Source organism: Schistocerca serialis, chromosome 9 (assembly GCF_023864345.2).
Source record: "Schistocerca serialis cubense isolate TAMUIC-IGC-003099 chromosome 9, iqSchSeri2.2, whole genome shotgun sequence".
In the NCBI taxonomy this organism is placed as follows: domain Eukaryota; kingdom Metazoa; phylum Arthropoda; class Insecta; order Orthoptera; family Acrididae; genus Schistocerca; species Schistocerca serialis.
Window position 1 is genome coordinate 433,215,994 of NC_064646.1, and position 23,658 is coordinate 433,239,651.

A 23,658-nucleotide genomic window follows, 5' to 3' on the forward strand; every position below is an offset into this window, starting at 1 on the left:
GGTGTTGACGGCCCACGCGTCTCCAGCAACGGCCGAGGTGAAGGCGTTGCACATAGTTCGATCTACACCCACACACACGCACGCAACAGCAGTGCGACCAATTCTCGAGTACTGTTTCATTGTTTGGAATCCTTATCGAGTTGGTATTACGACAGACATCGAACGCTGGGCCACGCTATCATAGAATCGTTGGAGGTCGGTATAGCCCGTACCAAAGTGTAGCAACAATACACGGGGAACTGAAATGTGATCTTGGAGGAAAGACGAGGTAGATGACTCCAGGACGATTGCAATTCGTGGACAAATGCTATACCGACATTTTTTTACATGTTTTATCTACAGACGTTTAATAACAGTTGATTAGCTTTGAATTAACGTTCTTCAAAGTACTCCGAAACTTAGTAACTAAAACAAGTTGTTAGCAACAGTAAATTCAAAAATAAGTAGGGTCTGAGAAATGTATCTTCAAAACATTACAACCGCCGGCAACTAAACGATCCGCTCTCCCAGCTTTACTACTGTCAGTACCTCTTTTCATACCTCCCACATTTCGCAGAATTTCTCCAGCATACCTTGGAGAACTATCACTCTTGGAAGAAAAGAAATTGCGGAGTAGGCCTAATGGCTTACCCACAGTTCCAGAAATTTCAAATATACGTGCTTCGTTCGTCCATCTCGGAAAAATAAAAATCCAATCCTGAAGTGTTGCATTATAATGAGAACGATGTTTTCAGTTACGATACAAATTCCTCGTTGTGAATACGTAGAAGACGAAAACATCCGTGGGTGTTTGAATAGTGATGCCTGTGACGTGAGATTGTGCAGCGGAAATTGTGAACAGTGTGTGTTTGATAGAGGAAGAAAATGAAGACAAGGCAGTCGAAGAACCCGTTATTACGCACACTAAGCCACTGAAATGCGTTGATCTGCTATCAGTGTGTGCAGGACAAAATTCTTTTCATCATAGCTATCTTTTGAATCTCCAGAAAATGACAAATTTTGTCACGAGAAAGCGAATGAAAAACGCAAACGGAAAAAAGATTGGAAGATTTTCCCCCCAAAGTGTACTGAAATGAAGAGATACAAAATACTGTGTGTCTTAGGTGTGATTTTTGTAAATAACTTATCAGTTTCAGGTTGCTGACGTGTAATTAATGGACTGGTCTTTCAAATCTGACAAGTAGCATGTTTTGTAAATACAATGAGGAAGCAGTTTCTGTTTTTCGTTCACGGTTTTCCTGGCGAGGAGTCTCGTTTTCTGGAGAATTTAAACATCGGGACAGTCAAACGAATTTAGACATGCGTACTCTAATAAGTGATCAATGCTTCCTTTTCATATCAATGCACAGCAAGAAGTCTGAAGGAAACCATCACAGAAGAGAACTTACTATCGGCTTTGAGTGAGTTGGAAATTACCGACCTTTTGCTTCTAGGGAAAAGGCTAGACAAAGATATAGACAGGAAATCGGCTACGTACGTAGTATAAGAGTAAAATACTTGCACGTACCAAAAGACCAATGGTAAATATTTCAAGGAAGTGTGACGGTCAGATATACATGAAAATATTCGTTCAAACACAACAAAATACATCGGCTTCAGTTTCTCAATTTTTGTTATAAAAACCAGATATACGTGTCCCTGATCATCAGGAGCTTGCTGTACTTTAACCATTTCACTACCATTTTTTTTCGGTTATTTCAGTATCATAGAAATAACAATATACGCTGTACTGAATTGCGACAGATCGGCCAGTAACGTAGACGGAAATCTTGAAAATAATTGGTTCATGGTTCTTAGCATGTTCACAAAATGGAACAAACCGTCTCCTGAACAGAGGCCGCAAGTATCTAAAAAAATTGTATTTAAAAAAATTATATGTCGTTGTTGTTGTTGTTGTTGTTGTTGTTGTTGTCTTCAGTCCTGAGACTGGTTTGATGCAACTCTCCATGCTATTCTATCCTGTGCAACCTTTTAAATCTCCCAGTACCTACTGCAACCTACATCCTTCTGAATATGTCTAGTGTATTCATCTCTTGGTCTACCTCTACGATTTTTACCCTCCACGCTGCCCTCCAATACTAAATTGGTGATCCCTTGATGCCCCAGAACATGTCCTACCAACCGATCCCTTCTAGTCAAATTGTGCCACAAACTCCTCCCCAATTCTATTCAATACCTCATTAGTTATGAGATCAACCCATCTAATTTTCAGCATGCTTCTGTAGCACCACATTTCTAAAGCTTCTATTCTCTTCTTGTCCAAACTATTAATCGTCCATGTTCCACTTCCATACATGGCTACACTCCATACAAATACTTTCAGAAACGACTTCCTGACACTTAAATCTATACTCGACGTTAACAAATTTCTCTTCTTCAGAAACGCTTTCCTTGCCATTGCCAGTCTACATTTTATATCCTCTCTACTTCGACCATCATCCGTTATTTTGCTCCCCAAATAGCAAAACTCCTTTACTACTTTAGCTGACTCATTTCCTAATCTAATTCCCTCAGTATCACCCATTATCCTATATAAAGTTGAATATTGCAGAACATACTTCTATTAATTTATAAGAGGCAGTCAAATGAAAAAGGGACAGATTGGAAAAGAGTGAGTAAACAGTTTAATATTTCAAAAGTGGTCGCCAACACTGTTAATACATTTTTCTGCTGAGAGACAAGATGGTCAGTGACTTGTTGATGGTGTGACCGAACGAAAGTGGTTTTCAAGGCAGTGCTACATTTTTGACTACGAAAATACAAATATACGTGAGAATGTATTTCAGTTGCCTACAAAGCCGCGACTGTACTCAGGCATGCACAACTTCGTACGAAGCAAATCGACAGCCACGAGTGTCTTGCTTCAGGACACCAAAAATACGGAAATTGTGGATTCAGAAGAAATCCTTTATTTGTCATGTTCAGAAATATGATTTCTTATTGATAACTAGTTTCGGCTTAATTAATTAGCTATCTTCAGATCTGCAATACATAGAAAATTTCATCTAAGAAAATAATACTGATACATCGTCAAAATGTTGTTTAAACTGCATTGCTTACTAGATAACCTGATGGAACAATAATGTAAAATTATTTATAAGACATATTTAAATCATGGCGTCTTAAAAATGTGTACACACTTTGAATTATGATAGAGCATTTATTTTCCTGTCTACAAGATTAACTTTCTGGGAGAAGTACGGCTAATAGCCCACTTTGAAACGAAACTGAATGTTGGTTAAAGTACATTTCCGAGTATGAGTCTCGACTAATTCCGTACTTATATCTTAATACCTTCAGCTACTGAAGGGCGTTGATGTATATCAACGAGGACAGTTGAAAATGTGTGCCCCGACCGGGACTCGAACCCGGGATCTCCAGTTTACATGGCAGACGCTCTATCCATCTGAGCCACCGAGGGCACAGAGGATAGTGCGACTGCAGGGACTATCTCGCGCACGCCTCCCGCGAGATCCACATTCTCACCTGATATGTCCACACACTACATTCGTAGTGTCTCGACCGAACACACTCATTACTCGTGGAATACATTCTTACCGAATCCCGTAAGAGTTCGGGTAATATGCACAGAAGAGGAAGGTCATGGTCGGTATTGCCACAACTATATTTTTATATGGATATGGTGTCTGTTCTTTCGGACACCGCTTGAATCTCATCGCAAAGTGTGTCCGGATTACGTGTTTTACGGCGGACACTATATCCTTCATTATGAACCATAAGAAACATCGATCGGCATAGGGTCTGGAGACTGTCCAGGAATCTCGACTGATCCTCAAAGTCCATTGGCGTGGTACATTTTCATCCAGGTAGGCCTTCACATTCCTGTGACAGTGCGTAGGTGGGGTTCATCTTCCAGGCATTGAAGCCTGTCATTAGCGTACATTGCCGAGTGCATTAAAAGAAATTCAACGAGGTGGCTGCCATGGAGACAACCAACCTCCCATTTGTTACGTAGGTGGCATAGTATTTTGATTTGCAGCGAGGTAGTTCAAATTTGATTTGAAGTTAGAGTTTAGACTGTGTTTCCATTGTCACATTTGAAGATGCTTACTAAGACCAAACGGCAGTCAAAAATGCAAAATAAAGGGAAAAATGTTGTTCCATCCAGTCACACTCATTCTGGTAGGATTCTGTCACTCAAACAGTTCGTGGCGGCTTTGGAGCTTAATGGAACTGACTCATTCCTGTTACCTGTTCTTGATACCAGTATACAGGTGAAAGTCACTCAGAGGCAGCTGTCGTTGGTGATGAGCTAGCTTTTAGTCGACTTCATTGTATCTGTAGCTCTCTGTTAACGCTCTGTGTGATAGAATCAATTTTTCTTTCTGCAGATTGCCGTCGACAATTCGATATTGCTAGCTGCTTTCATTTCGTGCTACTTTTTCCACATATCCACCGTTCCATTACGTTTTCAAAGCGTTCGATTACCGCGGCGAACAATATGCCTTTACAGTTACTTTTTCCTGACCTCGTGTTCTGCGATTCTTTCGTCCATTGTAGTGCAATAATTAACTCTGGGCGTAACGTAACAAGATCTATTGAGAGCTGTCCCGAATCGCTTTGGCGCTTCTCAGAATTGTGGAGGTGAATGACGCCGCAGTTAGTCAAAGAGTCCTGTGGGTAGCCGTTTAACACGGTTCCCATGCCAGAAAACCTCAACCGATCGTGTCTGTAAGTTAAAAATAATGGGAATACCTAATCAGAGAAATTGAAATTGTTAGCGACTCGTTAATTACTACACGTGAATGTAGTGATGGAAGAATGTCAGCTGGAGCTTCCGTTTATGTGCACTCAAAAATAACATTAGACATACGACACCTGACGCTCTTGGTGAATTTAAACCACACGTGTTACGTCCTTTGTTAATTTGTTGTTTGTACGAAATAGCGTGAAGTAACTTCAGAAGTTCACAAATTCTATCATACGTACATAGACGTCTATGTGAAAGTGGTAATTCCAGTCCCAAAGAAACCAGGTGCTGACAGGTGTCACCTGTTTAATAATTTATCGTTCCAAAATACTAACATGTGTTATTTTAGAAGAAAGGAAAAACTGGTAGACGCTGATCGTCGGGAAGATAAGTTTAGGTCCCGCAGAAATGTAAGAACACGCGAGGCAACAGAGACACTCTTAGAGTTTAGGTTAGTCAAAGGAAAAAGCATTTGCAGACATAGACAAAGCTTTCGACAGTGTTGATCATAACGCTCGCTTCGAAAGATAGCAGATATAAAATGTAGGGACCGATAGGTCATTTACAATTTGTTACGGAAACCAGGCCCTAGTAATGCAAGTCAAAGGGCATGAACTGGAAATTGTGGTTGACAAATCTGTGGGACAGGGTTGTAGCCTATCCCCGATTTACTTCAATCTGCACGTTGAGCAACCAGTAAAGGAAGCCAAAGGAAAAATTTGGAGTAGGAATTAAAAGTCAGCGAGAAGAAATAAAAACTTCGGGGTTTGCCGATGAGATTTTAATTGTGCTAGATGCAGTGCAGGACTTCGGAAGACCAGTTGAACGGAATGGACAGTATCCTAAAGGAGAATGTAAGATGAATATGAGCAAAACAGGGGTATGGAATGTATACGAATTAAAGTACGCGATGCTGAGGGAATTAGAATGGGAAGCGAGACACCAAAAGGAAATGAGTTTAGCTATTTGGGCAGTAAAATGGCTGATGATGGACAAAGTAGAGAGGATATAAAATAACAAGAAAAGCGTTTCTGAAGAAGAGAAATTTGTTAACCTCGAATATAAATTTATCTGGAGGTCAGCCATGTATGGAAGTGAAACGTGGATGATAAGCAATTCACGCAAGAAGAGAACAGAAGCTTTCGAAATGTGGCGCTACAGAAGAATGTTGACAATTAGATGCGACGATGACGTAGCTAATGAGGAGATACTGAATAGAAATGAGGAGACAAGAAATTTTTGGCACAACTTGACCAAAAGAAGGGATCGATTGATAGGACACATTCTGAGAGATCAAGGTGTTGGAAATTACATGAGCATATCCCGTAACTAACTGGGAGGTACTGAATAGAACTAAGGACAATAAAAATGTGTGGTACAACTTGAGTAAAAGATGCGATCGGTCGATGGGACACATTCTGAGACATCAAGAAATCATTAATTTTCTGTGGGAGGAAAGGGAAGGGCGTGAAAATTGTAAATTGTAGCGGGAGATTAATAGATGAATACAGTAAGCAGTTTCAGATGGATGTTAGTTGCAGTAGTTATTTGAAGATGAAGAGGCTTACTCAGGATACAGTGGCGTGGAGAGCTGCATCAAACCATTATTCGAACAGAAGACAACAACAACAGAAACAAAAACAACGTCCATACTCCGCAAGCCGTCACATGTTTTGTGGAGGAAGGTCGATGTGTAACTTCGTTCACCTATCCCTACTTCCGTTTACATCTGTACATACGCTGAACTTCTTTAGTCGAGACTACCTGCTGCGACGTCAGTGTGGAAATACAGTGGCTGAAAGGATAATGTCTCTCAGTTACTTTCTCCAAGAAAGAAAATCTTTCGACCTGCAATCGAGAAACATCGGACGTAGACTACCAACGGCGACCTCCTCCAAGACAAAAGCTAGAATGAGGGGAAGTCGAAGACAAAGAGTTAACGAAGCAAGACAGCATCCAGAATGACTCAACTAAGGTTGACATCAACTCTGAATTGACAACCAATGCTCCCCAGAGACAAGTGGAAGGACTCGTTCCTTGAAGAACTTCTGTCGCTCAGATGTTGACATTTCAAACCGTGACATACACCTTTCTCATTCATCATATGAGTACCTGTATACGACCTTTAGTTCAGTGTTCACATGCAATTGACGTTTTGATCCTTGTTCGGGTGTCTCCTGGCATTCTCCCTCTCTTATCTCAAACACTTTTATTGTTTGACTTCTGCAAAGTATTTGCGCTTTCTATCCTAGGTCTGAGTGCTATGTCGTCTGTGGCAAGATACTGCGGTAACAGGATCTTCGTGAACACCGCAGTAGTTTATGCGACATCACAAGAACCAGCTAGAGTCTCTCGGCATCTTCCGCGGACGTTGATTATTCACAGCTAAAGCCTGGCCGTCCCTTTTAAAGTGACGGGAGTGGAACCGGTGAAAGGAGCCGTCCTCGCAGTGAAATATACTCCCGCACAGCGAACGGCGTTCTCTAAACTCTGCAACAAGCACTAGCACATACCAGACTGACAATGTTGAAAACAAGTCTCGAAATAGAACGAATAACAGAGCTATATACGAAAGGAAGTACACTGACTGACAAAAAAAGTGAAGCACCCGAAGACATGGTCGCACACGTATACACCATGACCAGGTATTTATATGATTAGAGCTGCAGTTCAGTGCGGCAGGTAGAGTGCATTACTGTTGTTCGTGTTTAGTGTTGTTACCAGCCTGGTAGGGTATATAAGGGGCGTGGAGAGCATCAGGTGTTGAGTGATCACTGTGAATGACACGGAGATGCCGTGTACCCGTATGAAACTGCGTTATCAGCACCTAACGGAGGTTGAACGGATACTCCTTGTGGGTCTCCATTTCGCCGGACGGTCGAATCGTGCAATATCCAACTTTGTCGTGCTTAAAGATGTGATATGGCCCGTTTGTTGGACTACTTGGGAGCGTTAGGACAGGCAGTACGTGTTGTGTGTTTCGGTAGACCACATCTCACTCCGACAAAGGGGAATAGCCGTGTCGTGCACCAAGCACATCGTAGCCCGTGCACCTGGCACCCGAGGATTAGCAATGGACTCCCTGCAGCACTCTACGTCATCCTGAACCATTGATCAGAGACTGGTAGCAACCAAACTAGGAAATTACCGCCCATGTCGTAGGTAACACAGCCAAATGCGTTCGGAGCGGTGCAGCGACTGGGAAACATGGACTGCTAATGAAAGGTATCCCATTCTTCCAATGTTCCGGAGAGGAACAGTGGTGTTACTCCGGGCGTCGTGGTGTGAGAGAGATATCGGGTATGATTTCAGCTCACGGCTCGTAGTGGTTGAGGGAACCCTGAAGGCACAACAGTACATTACGGAGATACCACTGCGTCCTGATGTGTTACCTCTCAAGTGTCAGTACTGTGGTGCCATTTCTCATCAGGATGATACCACACACGCATGGCACATGTCTCTATGAAGCGTTATAGTGTTGTTGAACTGTTGTCGTGGCCAACAGGATCCCCAGATCTGTCTCCGATGGAACATGACGTGTGGGATCAGCTCATACCCCAACTCGGCCTCATTTCCAGTATCCGGGACACCAAGAACCAGTTACAACAGTTGTGAACCATCTTACCTCACCTTAAGGCGAATGCTCTTGGTATGCTGAGAACAGGGGTTTGAGTCCCGGTGTGGTAGAAACTTCCGTTTCACACGACGTTTTCATTAAATCACCGCGCGGGATTAGCCGAGCGGTCTAGGGCGCTGCAGTCATGGGCTGTGCGGCTGGTCCCGGCGGAGGTTCGAGTCCTCCCTCGGGCATGGGTGTGTGTGTGTTTGTCATTAGGACAATTTAGGTTAAGTAGTATGTAAGCTTAGGGACTGATGACCTCAGCAGTTAAGTCCCATAAGATTTCACACACATTTGAACATTTCATTAAATCATTCCTTCTTGGCTACTAACTCGCAACAGATTCTGCAGACAGCATCCACGTATACCACTGAATATACCTGCAAAAATTATAACATTGTGTAACGTGTGGTTCAGGAGACATCACGTCCTAAACATTGAGATGCGTGAAAAACTCCCTTTTCTTAAAACTGAGCGCAAATTATCTCGACTATATTCATCCAGTCGGCGGATGAAAAATCCAAAATGAACATAATTAGGATTTTGAGTTACCTTTAGCCGTAAGTTTTTACTTGCTTAACGCCAGGTATTTAACACGTTAGTAATCAGACGTCTGAAGCTGTATTACACGTGGGATATCGATTCTATAAATAATCGGGGGTGGGGATTATGGATTTTAAACACTTTATCTTTCGACAGTTATAGAATCCTAAAACATCGAGGATGTGTGTTTAACTAAGCTCCTCCCTCCCTACCTCCCTCCCTCCCTCCCTCCCTCCCTCCCTCCACCCCTCCACCCACGCACCCCACCGCCCACGCACCCCACCGCCCTGCCCCCCACAGTACTACGTGTTCAATGCGGGCGCCTCCATACACGGTGGAGTGCACAGGACAGCAGATCGAATTTCCGCAGCTTGTCTGCGCGCACAACCGTTCACTGGTCCACACAGGCTGTCGAAACGTGGAGAGCAAGCTCTCAGTGTTAGATGGAGAGCCCGCATAGCGCGACCCGCAGCTTTCTATTTGCTCGACCATCTTCCTAGCAAGAGATCGAGGAGAGAGCTGCGTTGAAATGCTTGTCGCGCACTCAAACTGCCGAACTTGACTGAGCCAAGGACGTATGCTCGATGTCTCTGCGTGTACTACACGACCCCTGTACTGTATTCAGATATGAGTATACGTAGTAGCTGAGTTATAAGGAAGGAGGAAGGATATCGTCCACCATTCGAGAATCTTTGGCCAGAGAGAGGGTGGGTTTGCCGCTGTAATTGCACATTGATTGTACATGGAAGAACGGAATACTATATCAACTCGGATCTGTCTAGGGCATTGGTTCCCAACCTTTCTGGGACCATTCTCCTGAGTGTAGTCAAATATTGGCTAGTAACCTTCCCCCCTCACCCCATTCATCAATATTATCGCATAACTAGAATGAAAAAGTATTCCCTTTGAGCACACACATTTTTAAAATGACGAAAGGTAAATGGCTCACACATTTTTAAAATGGCGAAAGGTTAATGATAATCCACGAGCAAACGAGTCAGTGAGACAATTGGTACGCTTCTTTCTAACAACCCTCTCTCTCTCTCTCTCTCTCTCTCTCTCTCTCTCTCTCTCTCTCTAATATATTAAAGAGAGAGAGAGAGAGAGAGAGAGAGAGAGAGAGAGAGACAGAGAGAGAGAGGGGGGGGGGGGCAGGGAGGGAGGGGGGAAGGGTTGTTAGAAAGAAGCGTACCAATTTTGTGTGTGTGTGTGTGTGTGTGTGTGTATATATATATATATATATATATATATATATATATATATATATATATATACACACTTACTCAGTGCATCGTGAGTTCTACTTACCATTCGTTCCCAGAAGAAAAAGCAAGCATCCGCTTGGAGGGTACACGCTTGTTACAAAGTATGTTTCCTCTGCACCACCTCTCTCCCAAGTGTCACTTGCTTTACGCACACCCTGCTCCCTCATTTAAAATCAGTCTAATTAAACTGTGTGCAACTATACTTTCGCCTACTGTTTGCGAATCACTTGATTGTTGGGCTCATTATTAATAATAATAATAATAATAATAATAATAATAATAATAAATTACAGCAGTGCAGCAGCCATTATATAAGGTATTCATTTTAACAGAAGACATCGAACTACCTCGAAAACGACACATCGAATCAAAAAAAGTTAGAATTCCAATTTGTTTGTTCGAAGGGGGACATCCAATGATATCACACTCGACCCGCCGCCCCACCCCGTGCGTGAGTGTCGGGGTGCAGTTTTGAAATCTTCGATGGGAACCCCGTATTTTAGGCAGATTACGATTCTACGGCAAAATATACATATGTTTCATCTGAAGCATTTTCTTCGTTTTTCCACAAATGACGCTGTGATTGGAGGAATACAAATGGATACACTCTCGTAATTTACGACTTGCTGCTCAATGGCCCTTAAATATTAAATGGCACACGGGAGCCCACCTCCGTGGTGCGAGGGTAGGACAGGCCAATATTTTGTAAATTCTAATTGGAAACCCCATTCGCAACGTTGTATTCCTCGGACATAACGAACACGGGACTACTTGACAAGCCACCATGGCCGTGTAGCAAACAACTCGTACCGCAACAGGCCGTATGCGATCGGAGCTCATCGTGCTGATGTAGAACAGATAGCGGCTCTGGCGTGTCAAATGGTCACCCGTTCGATATGTCAGAGGAATATAACGTTGCGAATGGGGGCTTCCAATTAGAAGTTATGAAAGACTGGTCTGTCCTACCCTCGCAGCGTGGAGTTGCTCTATGTGCCATGGGATATTCATGGGTCATTGGAGTAACACGTCATTACTATTGTGTACCCATTTCTATTCCTCTGATTACAACGACACCTGTGGCGAAACGAGGAAAATTGTTCAGACCAAACGTTTATACATTTATCCCGTGGATTTGTAATTTGCAATTAGAAAAAATAAAGACGGGCTTTTCAAGGTTGCCTCCCTGTCACCCACGCACAGGTCGAGTGTGGCATCGTTGGATGCCCCTCTCAAAGACAAACAAATTGGAATTATAACTTTTTTTGATCCGATGTGTAGTTTCGAGATACGTCATTGTCTTAACTTAAGATAAACACCCTGTATAGTTACTGTTTGTGTTGTGTTGTCAGATCGCTTATTGTTGCAGAGTGAATAGTGAATCAATGTTGGGCATACTGCAGGAACTGCTTGCAACTTGTTGAAGCTATTTTCACGAGATATTTAAGCGTGTCTGGTCTATATGTCTCAATTTTACTGTCATAGATGTAAGCACCATGTAGTGGATAAGCTATGCGTGGAAGATGATGACCATACATTTTATTTATAACCTGTACCCTTCACCATATTTTGTCACCAGTTAACGCCTCTTTTGGAAAGAATGTGGGAACTGGTAATTTATGTAAACAGTGTTACAGTCTTAAGAGGTAGTGAAAGTAGTAATTATCTTTTAAACGTAATTTAGTTTCGTGAACGAAACACTTTTGAACCATTTTAATTTGACTCCTCAATGTTTTTCCGATCGGCGTGTAACTCGCTCACCTTGGGAAGCACTGGTCTATGTAATTACTGAAGTATGATTAATCACTGTACACGTTCCATCTTAAGCAATATCAGAGTGAACTGAAAATAATCGAATTTTGTTTCGTTGATCTAAAACCAGTTCAAATGGTTCAAATGGCTTTAAGCATTATGGGACTTAACATCTGAGGTCATCAGTCCCCTAGACTTAGAACTACATAAACCTAACTAACGTAAGGACATCACACACATACATGCCCGAGGCAGGATTCGAACCTGCGACCGTAGCAGCCGCGTGGTTCCGGACTAAGCCTAGAACGGCTCGTCTACAGCGGCCAGCAAAACAATGTTTTTCGTCTTTGGCATTGCTTTTCGTACTTGTTTCTTTCGTTCTAATAATTAACACTTTCCAGATGTTGCTCTTGTTAATATTGTATTAGTAACTTACATAGTTTTGCTCTAGTTTCTGACTTGTCACACAGGCTCATCGTACCATACACACGGCTTCGACGTCGAAAGGAAGGTATAATCCAACTATTTACTGTGGCATTCTGAAGTTACGAGCTTATGTACTACACTTAAGAGGCAAACACGGGGAGTGTCATAATCCGATTTCACAGAAGCTTCGCTCTGTGGAAGAGGGTCAAAATTGCCGAACATGAGTCTCAGATTATTCGTAATATTCGACCACTTCTGTGAAAAAGACGGTCAAAGTTTTCGAGGTAATTTATGTGTCTTTTAGCGAGCAAGTAGTTCAACCATTGTAGTGGCACACTGGATAGCGTCGCATCGTCACGCCTTTGCTCCCCGTCTTCGAAACCCGCGCATTATTTTATTTTTCATTTACTTACCCATGCACGTAGAAGATTACTTACTCGTCTACTAATTGCGTGTCTGGTGAATGAATTATATAAATAAATAAAAGTAGAAAAGTAAATGAATAGAAAATTTATTTAAAATTGTTGTTGCTGAAATATTCCTATAGTTCATCTTAATTCATAGACAATTGGAAGCGCCAGTTTTCGGAAAAGTGATACTTTGTGTGGCTTGGCGCGAAATTATTGCCAACGCGTGAAATCTTAAGCAGTGTGAACCCCCTACCCACAAAGCAGATTGGAAGGACGTTAACAACAAGATCGAGTGGAATGCCACCCGAGCTAAAAGACATCTAAAGTATGTCGAAAACGTTGACTGGCACTTTCACAGAAGCGGTCGAGTATCTTCGGATAAGCCGAGATACCTTTCCGCTTATTTTGACTCTTCTTCCACTGAGCGAAGTTTCTGGGAAATCGGGTTGTGGAACTTGCCGCGTTCTCCTCGTTAGGGTATTTTTTATTCCAAAATGTGTCTTTACACTGGAATTCACTTCCGTGATTTTTACCAGTGCACAATTAAAGTCTTCAACACTTCACGTTGACAAGTAAATTATTGCATGAGTAAAAATCGAAATACCTATACAGATACGGCGAGATTTTTTTACTTTCGCACCCATTTTGAGTCTGTTAAACATCCTGATAATAGCAACGGTACGAGGAATTTTGGTTACGTGCCGAGGACGAGTTACGCATATGCAAGTTAATAACTGCAGACAGCCGTACTTTCCATGTTTAAAGCTCTTTACTTCTGACATAGAGAAGGAGCGTCTGTGGATTGACCTTTCAGATGCGCAGATAAGAATGTTCGTCGTCAATATACCAGTCCTCAAAAACACACGTGACAATGGCGCGGCGTAAAGTTTCCCCATACGTACCCTGCATATCTTGAAACTTACTACAGCGCAGACGACGCTCTTATTTTTATTGTTGTGAGAAAAGGAAGAGTAGCTACCGTACTCAATCGCGTTATCGAGACTCAGTTGCTATAAATTAAGCCGCAGCGGCACTGTCAAATGACTTCCTATTGCGCCAAAAAGCAAGTGCGCCGAAAAACAACGAATCTGAAACTGCGAAACACTGAAATAATTTTAGCTACTATTTTTTGTGCCATATGTTTCAGGGTCGCCCCTTTCTCTTGAAATAAATTCTTAGTCCTGCCAACTCATTCTCTGTGACATAGGTACTAGGTGACATCAAAATCCTGTTATGACTACTATAAAATCAGCGCAATATCTTAATGATCGTTATAATCAGGAAGGGAACGACTTGGTCGTATATCAGTTTTATTCTCCACACGAATATCCATGAAGCGATTTCCTTCGCAGATGACCAACATCGGTTCGGGATCCTTTTCAGTTGTGTTTATTTCGCCATAATAAAATTTTATGGTCGCTCCGTACAGTACTGCAACCCGTTTTACAGTCGTTTGCAGCAATTTCATTCGAATGCCGTATAAGTTGCTGTGGAGTCGAACATCATGTCAACATCGAGGTAATGAGTGTCAGAAAGATATTGGGGAATTACTGACATTGCTTGAGGAGAAAGAGAAAATTCGAAGAATTTTTTGCGACCGGTTGGCAGTTCGTTTCTTTATTGAAAAATTCGGAGGTTACAAAATTGTCATGGATTTGTTCAAACTCTTTCAAAAGCTATCCTGGTATATTAGCCAGTGTTGTACTGTTTAAAGTCCAGGTAGCAGTACTGTCAGAAATATGAATGTGTGTGCGTGCTCTTACTCAACGAAATGAACGTGGAAAGCAATATTACGTTCAAAGACGGTACATTAGAAACTGGTTTCGTGATATTCGTAAACTAAATTACAGTAACTGTATCACTGTAGTTTTATAGTTCCGACATTAAGACAGGATGTGTGAAATATCTGAGTTCGAACTTGATAGTAACTTTGTAATCATTTAATGTTTCGGAGAGTCCTTAGAAGAAATGAAATAACGAGGGAAAGGACGTTGCGCTATCAAACATAATAAGTATACATATTCCCCACACTGTACAGTCCAAGCTTATATTTCTTATCAATAATTAGCTCATAATTTCCTTCTCCGCCATTGGCACTCGTAATCGCGTACCGGACTATGAAAATTTAAGCACGTTATGTAGACCTGTTTTATTATTTACGAGTTTTGAACAAAAAGCAAATTCATGGTTTTATTATTTCGTAGTGAAAAATCTGGAAATCTGCAGATTAAATATAGATAAGTGTTTTGTGTCATTCACTTCAGTTAGAACAACATGCAGCTGAGTATTATTGTGTACGCCTTCTTCCATTGTTGGAGATAACTTATTATTGTGTAAGGTGCATCAGTTACAATGTTGAGGAAACAAGCTACCGGAAGACTGCGTGTTCGGCTTTATGGCAGTGAGTACATTTACATTTAAAGTAAAAACTATGCATAAAGACAAAGCTGAGTGTATCGAAGACTGGGTTAAAGTGTGCTATTGAAAAGACACGCCCTCCCCTTTCCCATAAATCTTGGTTGAGGTGACAGACTATTCTGTTGCGCAGCCCGAGGAGTAGGTTGAAAGGTGACAGTTTGGTTCTGAATTGGCGTAGCCAACGAATGTGAAAGCAGAATTAAACGTTGTTTAGCTATGACGGGGACATAACAGGAAAGGGAATCGTGCTGATTAAAGTCGTGATTTATGAAGATACGAACAGCAACACGTCTTCCTTAAATAGGACCCTATATTTCTTTATTCTGTAATCCAGTTCTCTCCTCGAGACCTGTTCAAAAACATATCAGTGCGCCATTCACGTAAACATGACGTTATTAAAAGCGTAAAACGACGACGACAGCGAGATGTGGTCCTCCTGTGCAACTAAATAATAGTCTTTGTTTTCTGTCGTACACATTCTCTTTCTTTTATTTACGGAACATCTTCGGTGGTCTGTAATATTTGTTTGTCGGTTGTATATAGTGAATGAGTTACATTGTTTTCTCTCTTATTTTAATGTGTCTTTGCTGTTTATTCTGTTGCCCACACTCGCTTTTCTATTTTTATTTTTTTTCGGTCTTCCTATTTTTGCGTTGTGATGTCTGTGTGGATGTCTGTGAAACACCACCGAAAATCAGACATCCTAATGTACACTGTCAGCGAGGTAAACTCCAGGGCGAGGCGTGGTGCGCTGACTAGATCTTCCAGAAAAAAAACACCTTAGATAAAACGAAACAGTAATTTAACTTCATGAAAGCTGCGCTCCTAAAAGTTTTTTCGTTCATAACAATAAGCCTATAACGAAATCGGGATTGTTACCTAACTAATATGATGCGAAAAGGCGAGACTACGACAACTTATATGTTGTTTCTTGGTTCTACCTATGTTATCTTTATCAGGCGCCTCAGTTGAACTCAGTAGTTTAGTAGCACATAGTTTCTCAGTAACATATAGTTGTAAGGGATGAAAAGGCTACGAAAGTATGTAATAATCTAGTGAGAGTTATTTATTTTAGATTAATGATTCCAACCCCAAAGACTCGAACTCCATGTATAACAACATCTTGTTTATCTCTCATCGACGTCATATCTTCTGAACTATGTGTCGAACAATGCTATAATTCTGCAGGTACAGTCAGTGGTGTATGCGGATACTATCCGAAAAATGTATTACGGATAGAGTTAGTAAAAGAAATAATGAATTGAAACGTCGAGACTGTTGAAGTTCTGCTGCATGAACAGTGACTTGCAGTAAGCGATATTCTTTTTTTTCATTTTATTGTTTTGTGGAAGGTGTCAGCGAGAGAAAAGTTTGGAAAGGGCTTGAGATTGTGCGTAAACTTCATTGGAAGACTCTAAGTTCTCTCTTTCTCAAATAATGTGTGAACATTGTTTGCGTAACTAGTGAGCTGTGAGTTACGCTACCTTAAGACAATATTCAGTTTCTTACTTTGATCCTCGCAGTACCGACATATTTTCAAAACCTGCCGACATGTTTTCAATGCCAGTATCACTGCCGTCCGGTGTGGCCGTGCGGTTCTAGGCGCTTCAGTCTGGAACCGCGTGACCGCTACGGTCGCAGGTTCGAATCCTGTCTCGGGTATGGATGTGTGTGATGCCCTTAGGTTAGTTAGGTTTAAGTAGTTCTAAGTTCTAGGGGACTTATGACCACGCATGTTAAATCCCATAGTGCTCAGAGCCATTAAAACCACTTTGAACCAGTATCACCAAGGAGAAGGGTGGCGGTGGGAGGGGGGGGGGGGGATGTCGGGGTAGTTTTTGATCACCACAAACAATTTTTTAAAATGTAAGATTTCGTTAATGGATGCTGACTTTCACCGACAACGAACTTTTGAAAGAATTATTGATTTGTAAGTAGGGTCTTGCACATGGAAATCTTGAATTTGACGTTTACTGAAAAGTCACATTGATGACGACACTTAAATTTATCGGTTGAGTTTAAGCACGCCGTCTTCAGGCCACGAGTGGCCTAGTGGCCTACCGGGACCATCCGACCGCCGTGTCATCCTCCGAGGAGGATGCGGATAGGAGGGGCGTGGGTTCAGCACACCGCTCTCCCGGTCGTCATGATGGTATTCTTGACCGAATCCATTACTAGCTCCTCAATTGGCATCACGAGGCTGAGTGCACCCCGAAAAATGGCAACAGCGCATGGCGGCTGGTGGTCACCCATCCAAGTGCCGGCCACGCCCAACAGCGCTTAACTTCGGTGATCTCACGGGAACCGGTGTATCCACTGCGGCAAGGCCGTTGCCATCGGTTAAATTTAGCTGAAAAACTTAAAAGCTTTATGGTAACGGTAAAAGTTATGACTTAATTTAAAAAATAAATATATCTTTCAAAATTTTAAAACATAAAGCATCTGACGAGATTATAATATTTTCAAAAGGTGGGCACATGATACCCTCTCCCTCCATCTTGACACTGCGAAGATTAACACGCCATATTGTGTTAAACCTTTATCACGATATTATACCTCTCAATGAGTAGTTTACGACAACTTTTTAATTTTTAAATACTGTGATAAAATCAGATTTTTGTTGGCATTGGAAATCGTTGCATAGGCAACCAGCAATTGGGACCGGATGGCGATTTCAGCTATTTAAGCTATTTATTAGTACAGTGTTGACGTCATATGAAACCGCAAGAGCAGCAAAAGGAAAGCTGCCCGTCGCTATCACTAACCACTGGTTAAGGCGCTTGTCTCTGCTGTTTGTGACAGAGATTCCAGTTTTCTGTAAAGGCGCCGCGGCGGAAAGTTCCAGCAGAGGAGGGCTACAGCGTCGGCACAAGAAGCGCCTGTTCTGTCCCGTTCCGTCGCCGGGCAGACAGTAAACAGCCGCCCGCCCCCACCCAACACCTGCTTGTGTTTCACACGCTGCTCTCCCCAGGCAGGGCGTCTGTTCCGTCCTCATTAGCCAAGCCCGGTAGCGTGCGCTGTGGGAACGGCCTGCGCCGGTCACGCCGTGCAATTGGCGCTCCTTGTTACCTACACTGTGAAACAGACAGCGACACCGGACCGGCTTACACATATGTAGCTTCATGAACTGCTTGGTAGTTCTGCTCCGTGAGGAATTACTGGAATAAAAGCAGATGAGGAAATATCGCTATGCACAGCGCAAGAGGTCGCCAGTGTGACACTAGGAGTAGCGGACGGCTATGTTGCCATCATTTAATAGCCGTACCGCACCAAATGTGAGCGAAATACACTGGTGGCAATTAAAGTTGCAATACCGCGAAGGCAGCGTGAAACAGACGTCAAACTGGCATGAAGTATACTCCACGCTTGGATAAGCAAATTAGTAGCACTTCAGCCAAACTGCACAGGGTTTGAGTAAATGGTTCAAATGGCTCTGAGCACTATGGGAATTAACATCTGAGGTCATCAGTCCCCTAGAACTTAGAACTACTTGAACCTAACTAACCTAAGGACATCGCACACATCCATGCTGGAGGCAGGATTCGAACCTGCGACCGTAGCAGTCGCGCGGTACCGGACTGAAGCGCCTAGAACCGCTCGGCCACCGCGGCCGGCATTCGTGTTGGAGTAACCGCAGCTACATTCTGTATACGAGGAAAAATTACGGAGCGAGTTTATCATCCGGAAATCGCATTTGAATGTTGGTTGTTCATGAGAAGCTCGTGCTATGCCTCTTTGAAGAAGAAGAAGAAGCAGAAGAAGAAGAAGGTTACCAGTACGAATCGGAATTGTGCAGGAGGAGGATGATCGTGCCGTATGGAACGTGCTGTTTATCGTTGCGCTATATTTCTGTTCACTTTGGTCGGTATCCCACGACAGTCGTGCGAGTGGTGGAATAGGTGGGTTCAGAAGCCCTTATTCAACGCCATGTAGGATCTCAATGAGCCAGAACGGCTAGCGCCCGAGAGAAAAGACATACTGTCATTTGGCAGTGCAGGGTCGTAAGACCACATTACGTACCTTGAGTCAGCAAATATTTTTGTTTGCAACGAGGGAAGAAACAATTCAATGTGCCGATGTCTGGAGCACCTGGAGACAGCGGCCTGTATTGCGGCTTCCATCACGTGGCAACAGAGAGAGCTATGCCCAAGGCTCGTAGAAAAATAAGGTTTAGCTAGATTTTTAAAATCCACGTTTCCGAGGGTATAAACAAACCCCCGCGAGAAATCATGCGCAGTCATCCGCTTGATATATCCTGTATCCTTGCGTTTTTTGCAACAATTAGACAGCTAAACCTTTTGCAGACTTGTATCGCGAGCGAAAGCATAAAACACTAAGTCTATGCCTTTTGTTATATGTATGCGAGGTGCTTGTTATTTCGGACATGCCCGATGGGCTGTGAATCCATCTTCTTCGTCCGACAATGGATAACGCACCAACCTTGTGAGCAGAAGATCCCGGGTTTGAATCCCAGTCCGGTACACATTTTCACTCGTCGCCGCTGATTCCCTGTAATATCCCGATGCAGCTGACATCACCAATTCCTTTGCTTTGCTTTCCTTTCCTTCCTTTCTGCGCACCCCCCCGCCTCTTCCCCCCCCCCCCCCCCCCCCGCCCCCCTTGCAGCCGACAGCGCAACCCGACGTTGCTTGCACACACTAAAAAAACTTCCAGTTGAAAATCACTCAGTACACAGGAGTAACAAACCAAAAACGACAACATTCACGAAGAAACGCAGCCTCCAGCATGAAAGTAAGGGCGCGAGGTGTTCCAGTGTGACGTATTGCGCAGCGCTTGCTATGCCCCTCTGAGCATGCCAACGATGGTGCAAGCAGCTGCTCTGCACACAAGAGTGGCAACGTCGTATTTTCGAGAGAGTCCCCCGCGGCTACCCCCGTCAGAGGTTCGAATCCTCCCTCGGCCATAGGTGTGTGTGTGTGTGTGTGTGTGTGTGTGTGTGTGTGTGTGTGTGTGTGTGTTGTCCTTAGCGTAAGTTAGGTGAAGTACTGTGTAAGCCAAGGGACCGATGGCCTCAGCAGTTTGGCTCCATAGGAACTTACCAAAAATTTTTCCCAGTTCTGCTGCATACAGCACCATGATCAATGCATCCGTGTGTGGATAGTCAGAGGAGAACGAACGTTGCCAGATCGCACACGCCATAGCTATACGGACCCAGCACCTACTTTCATGGAACGGAGTGCCATTGGGCACACACCACCATCACCTCCTGTTCCCGTGGCCAATAATTTAGGCAGCAGCCGTTACAGTTCTCACATACTAAGGTCGCTGGCTCTGCCCTGTCCGAGACGTTATCTTAACAACAAAATACTGCGAGGCTGCATGTTGCGCGTGCTGTCCTGACTTACCTCGATGCGGAGGATGTCCGACTGTTGTATGGCCAGCACGTTCTCCTTCAACTCTCAGCCATTGAGAACATCTGGTCATGGGTTGCCGAGAAACTGGCAGGCCACCCCTGACGTTTCACCATAGCTGTTTGTTTCACTCAAGCAGATTCGAAGCTTGCTTTACTTAAGCAGCTCACATTTAGCCACACTAGTCGGTGTGGACACCGTTTCAGACCTCTCTAACCCAGAAAAGCACGAGCTTGTTACCGACAGTCGAACCCAGAGACTGCGCTTCGAGAGCTATTAAAGATAACCGCGGTGTCTTATCTATACTTCCATTGTTGTTGTTGTTGTTGTTGTTGTTGTTGTTGTTGTTGTCGTCTTCAGTCCTGAGACTGGTTTGATGTAGCTCTCCATGCTACTCTATCCTGTGCAAGCTTCTTCATCTCCCAGTACCTACTGCAACCTACATCCTTCTGAATCTGCTTAGTGTATTCATCTCTTGGTCTCCCTCTACGATTTTTACCCTCCACGTTGCCCTCCAATACTAAACTGGTGATCCCTCGATGTCTCAGAACATGTCCTACCAACCGATCCCTTCTTCTAGTCAAGTTGTGCCACAAACTTCTCTTCTCCCCAATCCTATTCAATACCTCCTCATTAGTTACGTGATCTACCCACCTTATCTTCAGCATTCTTCTGTAGCACCGCATTTCGAAAGCTTCTATTCTCTTCTTGTCCAAACTAGTTATCGTCCATGTTTCACTTCCATACATGGCTACACTCCATACAAATACTTTCAGAAACGACTTCCTGACACTTAAATCTATACTCGATGTTAACAAATTTCTCTTCTTCAGAAACGATTTCCTTGCCATTGCCAGTCTACATTTTATATCCTCTCTACTTCGACCATCATCAGTTATTTTACTCCCTAAATAGCAAAACTCCTGTACTACTTTGTGTCTCATTTCCTAATCTAATTCCCTCAGCATCACCCGATTTAATTTGACTACATTCCATTATCCTCGTTTTGCTTTTGTTGATGTTCATCTTATATCCTCCCTTCAAGACACTGTCCATTCCGTTCAACTGCTCTTCCAAGTCCTTTGCTGTCTCTGACAGAATTACAATGTCATCGGCGAACCTCAAAGTTTTTACTTCTTCTCCATGAATTTTAATACCTACTCCGAATTTTTCTTTTGTTTCCTTTACTTATACTTCCATACTAGTACATAAAGACAAATCGTTGTTCGTTACCAACACACACACACACACACACACACACACACACACATATATATATATATATATATATATATATATATATATATATATATATATATACTCCTGGAAATTGAAATAAGAACACCGTGAATTCATTGTCCCAGGAAGGGGAAACTTTATTGACACATTCCTGGGGTCAGATACATCACATGATCACACTGACAGAACCACAGGCACATAGACACAGGCAACAGAGCATGCACAATGTCGGCACTAGTACAGTGTATATCCACCTTTCGCAGCAATGCAGGCTGCTATTCTCCCATGGAGACGATCGTAGAGATGCTGGATGTAGTCCTGTGGAACGGCTTGCCATGCCATTTCCACCTGGCGCCTCAGTTGGACCAGCGTTCGTGCTGGACGTGCAGACCGCGTGAGACGACGCTTCATCCAGTCCCAAACATGCTCAATGGGGGACAGATCCGGAGATCTTGCTGGCCAGGGTAGTTGACTTACACCTTCTAGAGCACGTTGGGTGGCACGGGATACATGCGGACGTGCATTGTCCTGTTGGAACAGCAAGTTCCCTTGCCGGTCTAGGAATGGTAGAACGATGGGTTCGATGACGGTTTGGATGTACCGTGCACTATTCAGTGTCCCCTCGACGATCACCAGTGGTGTACGGCCAGTGTAGGAGATCGCTCCCCACACCATGATGCCGGGTGTTGGCCCTGTGTGCCTCGGTCGTATGCAGTCCTGATTGTGGCGCTCACCTGCACGGCGCCAAACACGCATACGACCATCATTGGCACCAAGGCAGAAGCGACTCTCATCGCTGAAGACGACACGTCTCCATTCGTCCCTCCATTCACGCCTGTCGCGACACCACTGGAGGCGGGCTGCACGATGTTGGGGCGTGAGCGGAAGACGGCCTAACGGTGTGCGGGACCGTAGCCCAGCTTCATGGAGACGGTTGCGAATGATCCTCGCCGATACCCCAGGAGCAACAGTGTCCCTAATTTGCTGGGAAGTGGCGGTGCGGTCCCCTACGGCACTGCGTAGGATCCTACGGTCTTGGCGTGCATCCGTGCGTCGCTGCGGTCCGGTCCCTGGTCGACGGGCACGTGCACCTTCCGCCGACCACTGGCGACAACATCGATGTACTGTGGAGACCTCACGCCCCACGTGTTGAGCAATTCGGCGGTACGTCCACCCGGCCTCCCGCATGCCCACTATACGCCCTCGCTCAAAGTCCGTCAACTGCACATACGGTTCATGTCCACGCTGTCGCGGCTTGCTACCAGTGTTAAAGACTGCGATGGAGCTCCGTATGCCACGGCAAACTGGCTGACACTGACGGCGGCGGTGCACAAATGCTGCGCAGCTAGCGCCATTCGACGGCCAACACCGCGGTTCCTGGTGTGTCCGCTGTGCCGTGCGTGTGATCATTGCTTGTACAGCCCTCTCGCAGTGTCCGGAGCAAGTATGGTGGGTCTGACACACCGGTGTCAATGTGTTCTTTTTTCCATTTCCAGGAGTGTATATATATATATATATATATATATATATATATATATATATATATATATATATATATATTCAAATAACCATTTGCAGGTTTTTTGTTAAATTGTGCTCTGATTTGAAAATGTGCAGTTTCGTTAACTTTTTCACAGTCAGTGTTAGGATAGCGGTGCATTTAAACCATTTGACAAATGGTTTCTCCCATCTAAAACTATGCAAAATACCGTTTAGTTAGCGAAAAATTGTCACGGAGATGCGCGCCAAACTCCAGTAGCAGACATTACAAGGGAGACGTTGAACATCACAGTGAGTTTTATCTTTAAAATTCCGAGTGTGTGTGTTCTTAGATGAAGTCAACCGATCTGTTTCCTCCTCCTCCAGATATCCTGTAAAAAGACTGTGAACGTAAGGTAAGAGAGAT

General features: G+C 43.6%; 1 protein-coding gene and 1 pseudogene across 1 annotated transcript in view; one reads left to right on the plus strand and one right to left on the minus strand.

Moving 5' to 3' along the window:
• Positions 1-23,658, plus strand: part of LOC126419684 (unconventional myosin-XVIIIa) — a 1,310,501-nt gene that overhangs the window by 1,058,532 nt on the left and 228,311 nt on the right. The gene's annotated exons all lie outside the window — the stretch shown is intronic.
• On the minus strand, positions 17,361-17,476 carry LOC126420120 (5S ribosomal RNA; annotated as a pseudogene).